At 35.8% G+C, this 11795-nt stretch overlaps 1 pseudogene; it reads right to left on the bottom strand.

Moving 5' to 3' along the window:
• Window positions 1-6648: 6648 nt before the first annotated feature.
• Window positions 6649-7244, bottom strand: LOC132691336 (multifunctional methyltransferase subunit TRM112-like protein pseudogene; annotated as a pseudogene).
• Between the last annotated feature and the right edge of the window lie 4551 nt (window positions 7245-11795).

The raw sequence follows: 11795 nt of genomic DNA, 5'->3' as shown, positions 1-11795 counted from the left end.
GCCATGGCATTTTCTATTCACACCATCACCTTGTATAGACATATATTTGCTCCATATTCTCACCAGCACTTAGTACTGATAGCTAAAAAAAATTCCCCTTTCTAATAATGTTGTGGTGTCTCATTTGGTTTTCATTTACATTTCCCTAGAGACCAATTATAATGAGCATCTTTTCATGTGCCTATTTTGTCATCTATATATCTTCTTTGGTGAAATGTTTGTTCAAATATTTTGCTCAGTATTTTAAACCAGGCTTTTAAAACTGTTGTGTTTTGGGAGTTATTCAAATATGCTGAATATGAGTCCTTTGTCAGATATTGTTTTGCAAATATTTTCTCCCAGTCTGGGGCTCATCTTTTCTTTTCCTTAACTGTATTTTGAGCAGCAGATGTTTTTTTTATTTTGATGAAGGCTATCTTTTTATGTTCTTTCATGGTCTCTACTTTTTGTTTCCTGTGAAAGAAATCTTATGTTTCCTATGATCACAAAGATTTTCTCTTATGATTTCTTCTAGAAGTTTAACACTTTAGGTTTTATATTTAGGTCTCTGACCTAATTTTTGAATTTGTGGTTGAGGTAAGCACTGAAGTTCCTTTTCCCATTTCCAACCAATTTTGAAAAGTTACATTTTCATTTCCATTTAGTTCAAAACACTTTATAATTTTACAATTTCTCTGATTTCTTCTTTGAGCCATGTATTATTTTTTAAGTGTTTTATTTTGTTTTCACATATTTGGAGGATGTTCTAGTTATCTTTTTAAAAAAATAATGTTTACTCATTTTTGAGAGAGAGAGAGAGAGAGAGAAAGCATGAGCAGGGGAGGAGTAAAGAGAAGGGCACAGAGGATCTGAAGTGGACTCTCCACTGACAGCAGAGAGCCGAGGCAGGGCTCAAACACCCAAAGTGTGAGACCATGACCTGAGCTGAATGAAGTCAGACGCTCACCTGAGCCACCCAGGCACCCCTAGATATCTTTCTGTTATTGATTTCTTTCTTTCTTGTTTTAGATTTTAAAATATTTTTATCATGGTTATGTTCAAACAAAATTAGAATTCCATTGTGGTCGGAGAGTGTATTTTGTATGACACAGATATTTTAAATTTATTGAACCTTATTTCATTACACAGAATATGATCTATTTTGGTAAATGTTCTGTGGACTTAAAAAGAATGTGAAATCTTGCTGTTTTTGCCAGAGTGCTCTGAGGATGTCAGTTACATCAAGTTGATTTCTTTATTGATTTTTTTAAAGTTTATTTATTTATTTGAAGAGAGAGAAAACGTGAGTGCACACAAACAAGTGGGGGTATGGGGACAGAGAGAGAGGGAGGGGGGAGAGAGAATCCCAAGCAGGCTCCACACTGTCAGCACAGAGCCTGCTGTGGGGCTCAGTCCCACCAACCATGAGATCATGACCTGAGTCCAAACCAAGAGTCAACTGACTGAGCCACACAGGTGCCCTAACATCAAGTTGATTTATTGCTGGTCAAATCTTCAGTGTATTTGCTGATTTTCTCTTTGTTCTATAAATTATTTAGATGGGTTTTGAAATACATTCTCATCATGGACTTGTCTATTTCTCCTTGTAGCTTGATTGGTTTTTTGCTTCATGAATTTTGAAGTTCAGTTATTAGGTGCATACTGTTTAGGATTGTCGTGAGTTCTTCATGAATTGATCCCTTTATTATTATGAAATGATTTTATTTACCTTTGGTAATATTCTTTCTTTTAAAATATACTTTGTCTGATTTTAATAGATCTACCCTACATTTTTTTTCATTAGTGGTAGTATCCTTTTACTTTTACCTGTGTCTTAATATTTGAAGTGCTTTTCTTGTGGGCAGCAAATACCTGAGTCTTGGTTTTTTTTAAATCTAATCTGAGAGTCTGTGCTTTTTAATTGGTGTGTGTAAGCAATTTACATCTAATATGATTATTAATATGGTTAAATTTAAATCTATAATCTTGCTATTTCTTTTCTCTTTGTCTTATCTATTTTTGTTCCTTTTTTTTTGTCTTCTGCTTTCTTTTGGATTGAGCTTTTTGTGTGTGGGGGGGTATGACTCCATTTTGTTCCCTTTGTTAGCATATTATAGTTAGCTCTTTGTTTTGTTATTTCAACTTGGGGGTTTATAATATAGATCTTTAACTTATCACAGTCTGCTTTCATGTGATATTACGCCATTTTACATCTGAGAACTTTACAAGAGTATACTTCCATTTCTCTTCTCCCTATCCTTGTGCTATTGTGAGTTACACTTTACTTTTACATATATTATAAATCTTATTCTACATTGTCATATTTTATGCAGCCAATTATGCTTTTTGAGAAACAACTTTACTTAGGAATAATTCACCCATTGGAAACATACAATTGAAAGATTCTCAGTAAGTTTATAGAGTCGTGCAGTTATTACCATAATCCATTTGTGTCACCCCTCAAAGGTCCCTCATGCACATTTGCAGTTAATCCTCATTACAATTTCAACTCTGTGCAATAACTAATCTGCTTCTGCCTCTATAAATTACATTTTCTGGCATTTCACAACACGTCGTCTTTGTGTCTGGCTTCTTTTACTTCATATAATGCTCCTGAGATCCGTCCATGCTGTCGCTTGGGTTGGTAGGTTCTTTACTTTCATTGCTGAGTAATTTTTCATTGTATGGATGTACATAGTTTGTTTTTCCATTTGTCCATTGAAGAACATTTAGATTGTTTCCATTTGGGGCTATTACAAGTAAAGCTGCTGTGAACATTCATGTCCACATTCTTGTATGAACATGTTTTTATATTTCTAGGATAAACACCCAGGAGTGTGATTTCTCAATTGTATGGTAGTGTATCTTTAACTTTCTAAGAAACTGCCGTGCTGTTTTTTCAGAGCGGCTCTCCCATTTTGCATTCCAGCCAGCACTATGTAAGAGGTCCAACTGTTCCACATTTTTGTGAGCACTTGCTATGGTCAGCATTAATTTTAGCCATTCTAATAGGTGTGCAGTGGTATCTCATTCCGGCTTTAGTTTGTCTTTGCCCAATAGCTAGTGAAGTTGAACGTGTGCCTACTTGCTGTGTCTCTGTTTTTATGAAGTTTCTCATCAAATCTTTGTCCATTTTCTGTTTGAATTTTTTTGATTTCTTATTGAGTTTAGAGAATTCTCTATATATTATAGATACACCAACTTTCCAGGTTGTGTGATTTGCCAGTGTTTTCTCCTGGTCTGTAGTTTGTATTTTCATTCCATTAATAGGGTCCTTCATGGAACAAAAGTTTTAATGTTCAACCTACCAAATTATTTTTAATGGATCTTGCTTTCAGTGTCATGTCTAAGAACTCGTTGCATAAATCTGAGTCACAAAGATTTTCTCCAATATTTTCTTCTAAAAATTTATAGTTTAACATTTGTTATATAAATGACCCAAAGGTGGTTTCTGTTTATTGGCCCCCTAGGTTGTTTATTTCTTCACTGCAGGCTGAGCCTTAGTAGCTCCAAAGCCCATCGGTGTAAGTTTTTACACACCCTGATATTTTTAAAAATAGCCCTAAACAAGCATATGTAGAGATTGCTGACTGTGCATACCTTGTGAAACCTCACCCAGCATCTGCTGAACATTAGAAAAGGTATAAATCCCCAAGGAGCTCTCTGACCAAGAGACTCTGCTTCATGGCTGAGTGACAGCAGCTAGGCATGCATCCACCCTCTCTGATTCTCTTCTTCTTCAACGGTCCCCTTGCCCTTCTCCCATCTGATTGATAGCCAGCCTCTGGATGGTTTCATACCGTGAGAAATTTCTTTTACGCAATCCTATCCAACCTCCACTCAATAAAGTGTATGTGTTCTGCCTCTCACAGTCGTGTCTTTTTCTTTAATCAGACTCCAAATCCCTTGAACTCCCTAGAACATTTACATTAAAACAAGGTTTTTTTTTTTTTTTTTTAATCTTCATTTATTTTTGAGAGAGAGTCAGACAGAGTGTGAGTGGGGGAGGAACAGAGAGAGAGGGAGACACAGAATCCGAAGCAGGCTCCAGGCTCCAAGCTGTCAGCACAGAGCCCGTCTCGGGGCTCAAACTCACGAACCGCAAAATCATGACCTGAGCCAAAGTTGGACACTTAACAGACTGAGCCACCCAGGCACCCCAGGAACATTTTACATTTAGATCTATGATTCCCCAATGAGTTAATTTTTCTTGTATAAAGTATGATTTTTTTTCTTTTTTTTTTTGCTATGAGTTCCATTTGTTCCAGTGCCATTCATTTAATAGGATATCCTTTCTCCGTTTAATTACTTTTGCATCTTTGTTGAAAATCAGTGGGCCATACTTGGTTGAAAATCAGTGGGTCTATTTCTGCACTCTGTATTCTATTCCATTATTGTATTATTTTTAGATACTATTGTGAATGGAATTGTTCTCTTAATTTCATTTTTGAATTCTTCATTACTAGTACATAGAAATACAACTGATATTTGTATGCTGATCTTAGATCCTGTGACCTTTATAAACTTGTTAGATATTATATTGTAATATAATGTTAAGTTTTCTTTTTTTATTGCTTGGTATCTTCTGCATATAGTATCATGTCATTTGTCAAAAAAACAGTTATATTTGTTTATTTCCAATTTTAATGCCTTTTTTCTTTTATTCTTTTTTTTTTTTTTTTTTTTTTGGGAGGGACTTTATTTTACTATCTAGACTATCCAGTATTATGTTGAATAGATTTGTTGAAAGCAGACATTCATGCCTAATTCATGATCTTAGGGGAGAATCAGTCTTTTACCCTTCAATATGATAGAAGCTGTATATTTTTCATATATGCTCTTTATTGCATTCTTGGGTAAACCACAGGGTAAGAATACACTTGGTGTAGTATGTAATTTGCTGATATGTTGGTAAATTTAATTTGATAATGTTATGTTTAAGATTTTCATATTTATGATGGATAATGGTCTTTAGTTTTCTTTTGTCGTAATGTCTTTGCCTTTGTTATCAGGGTAATTTTGTCTTCATAGAATGAGGTGGGGAATGCTTCCTTCTTCTCTGTATCTTGAGCAAGTTTGTGAAGAATTGGTAATATTTCTTCTTTAAGTATTTGATCATATTCACCAGTGAAACCAAGTTGAGTTTTCTTTGTATGAAGATTTTAATTATGAATTCAATTTCTTTACTTGTTATAGGTCTATTCAGAATTTTATTTTTCTTTTTGAATGAGTTTTTTGGAATTTCTTTTTAAGAATCTGTTAATTTTATCCATGTTGTCTATTTTCTTTGGTCTAAAGTTACTCATAATATTATAATTCTTTTATTTTTTGTAGAGTTAGTAATATGTACCCTCATTTCCTCTTGGTTTTGCTTGTTTTCTTTTTCTCTGTTCTTTTCTCAATTGGTTATGCTCAAGGTTGTCAATTTTGTTGATCTTTTCAAAGAACTAACTTTTGATTTCATTGTTTTCTGTTTCCTGTCATTTATTTTACTCTTCTTTTCTTACTTTCTTAATGTAGATGTCAATTATTAATTTGAGACTTTTCTTCTTTTCTGATATAGGTATTTAATGCTGGTTCAAACTGCATTTCATAAACTTTGATGTATTGTGCTTTTGTTTTCATTCAGTTCAAAGTACTTTATAACGACCCTTGTGACTATTTCTTTGAGCCATTAATTATATGGAAGTATGTTATTTAAATTCCAAATAACTGGGTTTTTCCAGATTTCTTGCTGTTATTGATTTCTAATTTAGTTCTGTTGTGGTTAGAGAATATGCTTTGTATGATTTCAGTCCATTGGAGTTATTGAGCCTTGTTTTATGCCTAACATATAGACTACCTTGGAGAATGTTCCATGTCTGCTTAAAAGGAATGTGCATCCCTTAATAACTGGATAATGTGTTCTAAATATGTTAAGTTGGTTGATAGTATTGTCCAAGTCTTCTATATCATTACTGAATATCTGTGTAGTGTTTTGTCAATTACTGAGAGTTCTTGAAATCTCTAGTTGTTACATTGTCTATTTCTCCATCAATCCCATCATTTTTTGATTCATGTATTTTGAAGCTTTTTAAATAGTTGCATATAAACCTGTAATGGTTATATCTTTATGGTTTATATTGACCCTTTTCATCTCTAGTAATATTTCTTGTTTCAAAGTTTATTTTGTCATAGATTAATATAGCCACTCTAGCTCAATTGTTACTTAGCATTGTAAATCTTGTTCTATCCTTTACTTTCTGCCTATTCATGTCTGAATTTAAGATGTGTTTTCCATAGGTGGCATACCATTGGCTCTGGCTTTAAAAAAAAAATTCCAATGCGATAATCTCTGCCTTTTGATTAGGATATTTAAACTATTCATGTCAATCTAATTTATTTATATGATTGTATTTATATAGGTCATTTTCCTCCTTGGTTTTTGTGTCCCCTGCCTCCTTTGTTCCTGGGTTCCTCCTTTACTGCCTCCTAGTGTATTACATAAATATTTCAGGTTTCTATTTAAATTCCCTGTAGACTTTGTACCATATTTTTTAGTTGTTTTCTTAGTTGTTGCTATAACAATTCTTATATGCATCTCAATTTATCACAATCTATTTCAGATTAATACAGGCTCATTTTTTTTTTTTTTTTTTTTTTTTGGTTTTGAACCTTTAATGAGAAAAAATATATATCGAGCTCAAGAACACTGTTTCACGTATCACTAGGTCAAGGGTTGGGGATACACATGACCTTGAATCAAGGGATACACAGTTACAGAATGAAAAACCAGCCAACTGGCACGATTAAGTCTCGGTTTCCTCCTCACTCAGCGGCACGCTGGGGATCCCACGACTGATGGGAAACAGACGTCCAGACTCTGCGCACTGCGGGGTGCCCTCCAGCACGTCCACCTCCAGCAGCATGTGGTGCATCTTCCTCAGGAACTTCTCATCTTGCTCATTCCCTTCAATTGGTTCTTTGGGTACCTCGACCAGGTGCAAGGTATCCGTTGCCTACCGAAGCGCTGCCCACTCCACCTTGGTTATCATACATGCCACAAAGTTGGGGTTGACTCCACGGGGTTGATGCGGACCTCGGTGGCCTGGAGGCACAGAGGGAAGCCACGGGGCCCCACCCCCCGCACATGCGAGCTCAACAGGTTGTGGGTGAGCAGCTTCATGTCACCAAAACGTACACTCCTATCCCCTCTTTGTACTTCTCTTATTGTATACATTGCATCAATATATGTTAAAATGCAGTAATACAGTGTTATAATTATTGCTTTATGCAATGTAAACATTTCAAAACAAGATACAATAGAGACTATACAATATATTTATTTATGTATAATTAATATAACCTTAATATTTTACATTGACCTACATATTTCCCATTTCCAGTGATTTTCATTTTGTGCATTCAAATAACTGACATCATCTCCTTTTAGCCTGAAAGGCTTCCTTCATTAGTACTTGTAATATAGACCTGTTAGCAACAAATTCTCTTAATTCTCTTTGTTTATCCGGGAATGCCATTCTTTCTATTAATTTTGTGAAGGATAGTGTTGCTGAATATAAAATTAGTGGTTGACAGCTTTTTCTTAAAGCATTTTAAATGTCACCCTCCTGCCTTCTGGCCTCCATAGCTTCTGATAAGAAGTTTATTGTTCATCTGTGTCGTTGGGAGGGGAGCTGCTTTTGCAGTAGCATGGGCTGTGGCCAGGATGACTCTGTCTTCACTACCAGTGTCCTGAACTCTGCCCCAAGCCCCACAATATGATCCCAAGCTGGTGGTGGATGGGGCATGGGGGAAATAATATAAAAGTGGCCTACACATCGCACCCGCAACCAGCACGACTGGGGACCAGGACCGGAGTGTCCCTGGGTTACCAGACCAGTGACACATCTCTGGCTGGCTGGACACCTGGCCTTGTCCTGGTCTCCTTGACATCATGTCATTTTTCTCCTGCTACTTTCAAAATTTTCTCTTTTTCTTTGGTTTTCTATAATCAGGCATGATGTTTCTCAATGTGGATCTCTTCGTTTACAACATACTTAGAGTTTGTTCAGCTTCTTAGATGTGTAGGTTAGTGTTTTTATAAAAATTGGGAAGTGTTCAATCATTATTTCTTAAAAAGAAAATCTGCCTCCTTCCGTCTCCCATTGTATGTATGTTGGTATGCCTGATGTTTTGCAATGTATTTCTTTTTCTTCTTCTTCAATATTTTTTTTCTCTATTTTTCAGATTGGATAATTTCTACTGAGCTATCAAGTTCACTTATTCTTCCTTCTACATTCTGTGGGGTTATATAAATATATAATGACATATATCCATCATTATAGTATCACACAAAACATTTTCTGTGCCTTAAAAATTCTGTGCTCCTCCTATTCACCCCTCCCACCTCCCCACCCCTGGCAACCACTGATCTTTTTACTGTCTCTACAGTTGTGCATTTTCCTGAGTGTTATATAGTTGGAATCATACAGTATGTAGACTTTTCAGACTGGTTTCTTTCCCTTGGTAATTGCATTAAGATTTCTCCATATCTTTTCATGGCTTCATAGTTCATTGTTTTAGTGCTGGATAATATTCCAGTGTCTGGGTTTATCGTTTACTTATCCATTAATCTACTGAAGGATAATATGGCTGATTCCAATTTTTGGCAACAGTGAAGAAAACTTTTATAAACATCTATGTGCATGTTTTTATGTGGATATGTTTTCAAGTCCTTTAGGTTAATACCAAGGAGCAAGATTGATGCATCATAAAGTAAGAATATGTTTAGTTTTGTGAGAAATTGCCAAACTATCTTCCAAAATGGCCGTACCATCTCGCGTTCTCATCAGCACTGAATGAGAGTTCCTGTTGCTCTACATCCTTGCCAGCACTGGGCATTGTCAGTGTTTCAGATTTTTTCCATTCTAGTAAGTGTATAGTGGTATTTCATTGTTGTTTTAATCTGCATTGTCCTGATGACATATGATGAGGAGCATATTTTCATGGACTTATTTGCCATCTGTATGTATTCTTTGTTAAGCATTTTGGTCTATTTTTAAATTGGATTATTTATTTTCTGGATAGAATTTAACTTAGCTATGGAGGAAAGAGAAGCTTCCCTGAGAAAGCCATAACTCAAAAGAAGAAACTTGAATGATGAGTCAGAGTTGGATAGGTCAAGAGTTAAGAAGTGGGAAAGAAAGAAAAATATATAGACAAAAGGAAATAACTCCAATACAAGGAGTGAAGAGGAACAGTCGCTACATATGAAAAAGACTGGAGGGTAATCAAGTAAAGAGGACAGCGATGCCTAAAGTATACAGGATCAAGAGTTCTCTAAGATTATTTGAGACCTGAGATATTTTTCCTAAAATAATAACCAAAATGAAAAGTCCTAAACAGCTGTAAGTGGTGGATAGGTAGGTTACATGAAAGATCTCTCTGGTTGCAGAATAGTGAATGGATTTAGGTGCGGGACACAAGATTGGTTGCTAGGAAGCCAGATTTGAGGCTATTACAGGAGTCTAGTTAAAAGATAATTGTGCTTTTGACAGGGTGGGAGTAGTGGGGGTGAAAAGAGATATACAGACATGAAAAATGCTCAACGTGTTGAATCAACATGACTAGATATTTGAGTGTATGCAAGAGAGAAAAGTAAAAAATAGCTTTGGGATTTCTGGTTTGAGCAGCAGAATAGATTATGGTGCCATTTACTGAGTTAGGGAATAATGGCACAGGAACACGACTGGGAATGGAGGGGAGAAACATTGTGAGGTCAGGTCTAGCCATATCCAGGGAATCAGATGTGTGGATCTGGATGGAGCTCGTGGGAAAGGAGATTTAAGAGATATGGATTCGGGAGTTGTTGACGTATTCATGGTAGTGGAAGCTCGGCGAGAAGACGGAGTTGCCCACAGAAGCTGTGTAGATGGCATCAACAAGAAAGACAGAGTCTAGAAGATTGCCCAACTTTAGGCTGGGTAAAAGGTGGAACCAGAAAAGGAGAATGAGTTAACCTACTTAGAAAAGGTGGATAAGGAAACTAGGAAAGTTTGACACCTTTGAAACCAAGGAAAAGGATATTTCTCAAAAAGAATACACAGTGGTATCCAGTGTGGCAGGGAGGTCAAGCAAAATGAAGGCTGAAAAGTGTCCTTTGGATTTACTTACAAGAAAACATTGGTTTTTCTTGGTGAGAGAAGTTTCTCGGCGATAGAAGTGGAATGAGTGGAAATCACAATGAGTTGGTTGAGGATTAAGTTGGAGGTGAAGAAAAGAAGGTCATGAGAATAGACTGCTCTCTCAGGAAGTTTGACTATTACCCTAACTTCTGGATTGGCTAATCCAAAGGCCACTTTTCAGTTCTTTATTTTTCTTTGAAAACTTGATCCTTATATGTCTTGGTAAGGGTGTTTATTTGTCAATTTTGGTTATCTTATTCTCAAAAATTAAAAATGCTTAGTTTGGATAAATTCTCTCCAACCATGCTTTTGAACATTTCTTTAATCTACTTGCTCTGTCTTTTGCTGCCCAACGTCCACTCATTAATTGAATATTTGTAATCTATCCAATTTATCTGCCAACTTTGCTAATATTTTCATTTTCATTCAATATTATTTTAATAATCGACTTTTAAAAATTCTGTGTTCCTCAAGATTATTCTGTGTGTAATTTAATCAAGTTTGACAACACAAATCTTTACCATTTTTCATACAACTGTTTGGTTTTTTTTTTTTTTGATCACAATCTTTTATACTGGTTGTTGCTTTATGTCAGATTTTCTTATTTCAAGGAAAATATATCCCTGTATCTTATCGAAATAAGACGTGGATCCTCTTTGAACTCTTCTTTCATCTCATGAAGTTTAGCAGAAGATCATTTATCCAGGAGTCTACATGTAAGAGTATATGATGGAATTATTATATGCTTGCTATATCCTTATATTTTTGAATTTTTTTAATGTATATTTACTTTTGAGAGAAAGAGAGACAGAATGTGAGCAGGGGAGGGACAGAGAGAGAAGGAGACACAGAATCTGAAACAGGCTCCAGGCTCTGAGCTGTCAGCACAGAGCCCGATGTGGGGCTTGAACCCATGGACTATGAGATCATGACCTGAGCTGAAGTCGGAAGCTTGACCGACTGAGCCACCCACGCGCCCCTATATCCTTATATTTTTGAAAGAAAAAGCATGGTCTGCTTTTCAAAATCATTTATTATAATAACAGAAGAATGATTTCCTGATGATGGTGAGCTCCACTGAGCTGGGTCTGTGATGGTGAGACTGGTAATGGATGGATGAAGAATACCTTTATCCAATGCTATTTTATACTGTGAAAAGCTCATACATTTCATGGGACCAATGTCATTTATTACGGAGCAGGAGATGGCTCACATGTAGAGGCCGAAAAAGAAGCCCAGAAAAGAAAAGCAGAGGAAGGAAAAGCGGATGACGGATCTTTTCATCAATGCTGCACCACCATTCCATCTTTCAGCTTCTGTGCTGCTGTGACATTAAATCCTGTTGATAAGGGACCCTTGCACATCCCTCTCTTCAGATCAACATGGATTTCCTGGAAAATAAAAACTTCATTAAAAAAAGGAATTTGTCATCTTTATGTATGTGTCACTTTTTAAGGAAACGAGTGCAAAGCAAAGTCTTTCTGTGTGTGAGAATTGACCAGTAAATGTATTTGCTGTGTTTCCATTATGAAATATTTAGATGTATGTTATTTTTTTCTGTTTTCATGGTGCAAAAGTTGACCCCAAATGTTTCTCGTGGGTGCAAAGTTGTGATTTGTGTTAAACACATTCTTCAGTTACATTGCATGA

This window comes from Panthera onca, chromosome E2 (genome assembly GCF_046562875.1).
Source record: "Panthera onca isolate mPanOnc1 chromosome E2, mPanOnc1 haplotype 2, whole genome shotgun sequence".
NCBI lineage: Eukaryota > Metazoa > Chordata > Mammalia > Carnivora > Felidae > Panthera > Panthera onca.
Note: the sequence above shows the minus strand (reverse complement) of the source record. Positions and strands in the feature narration are given on the sequence as shown.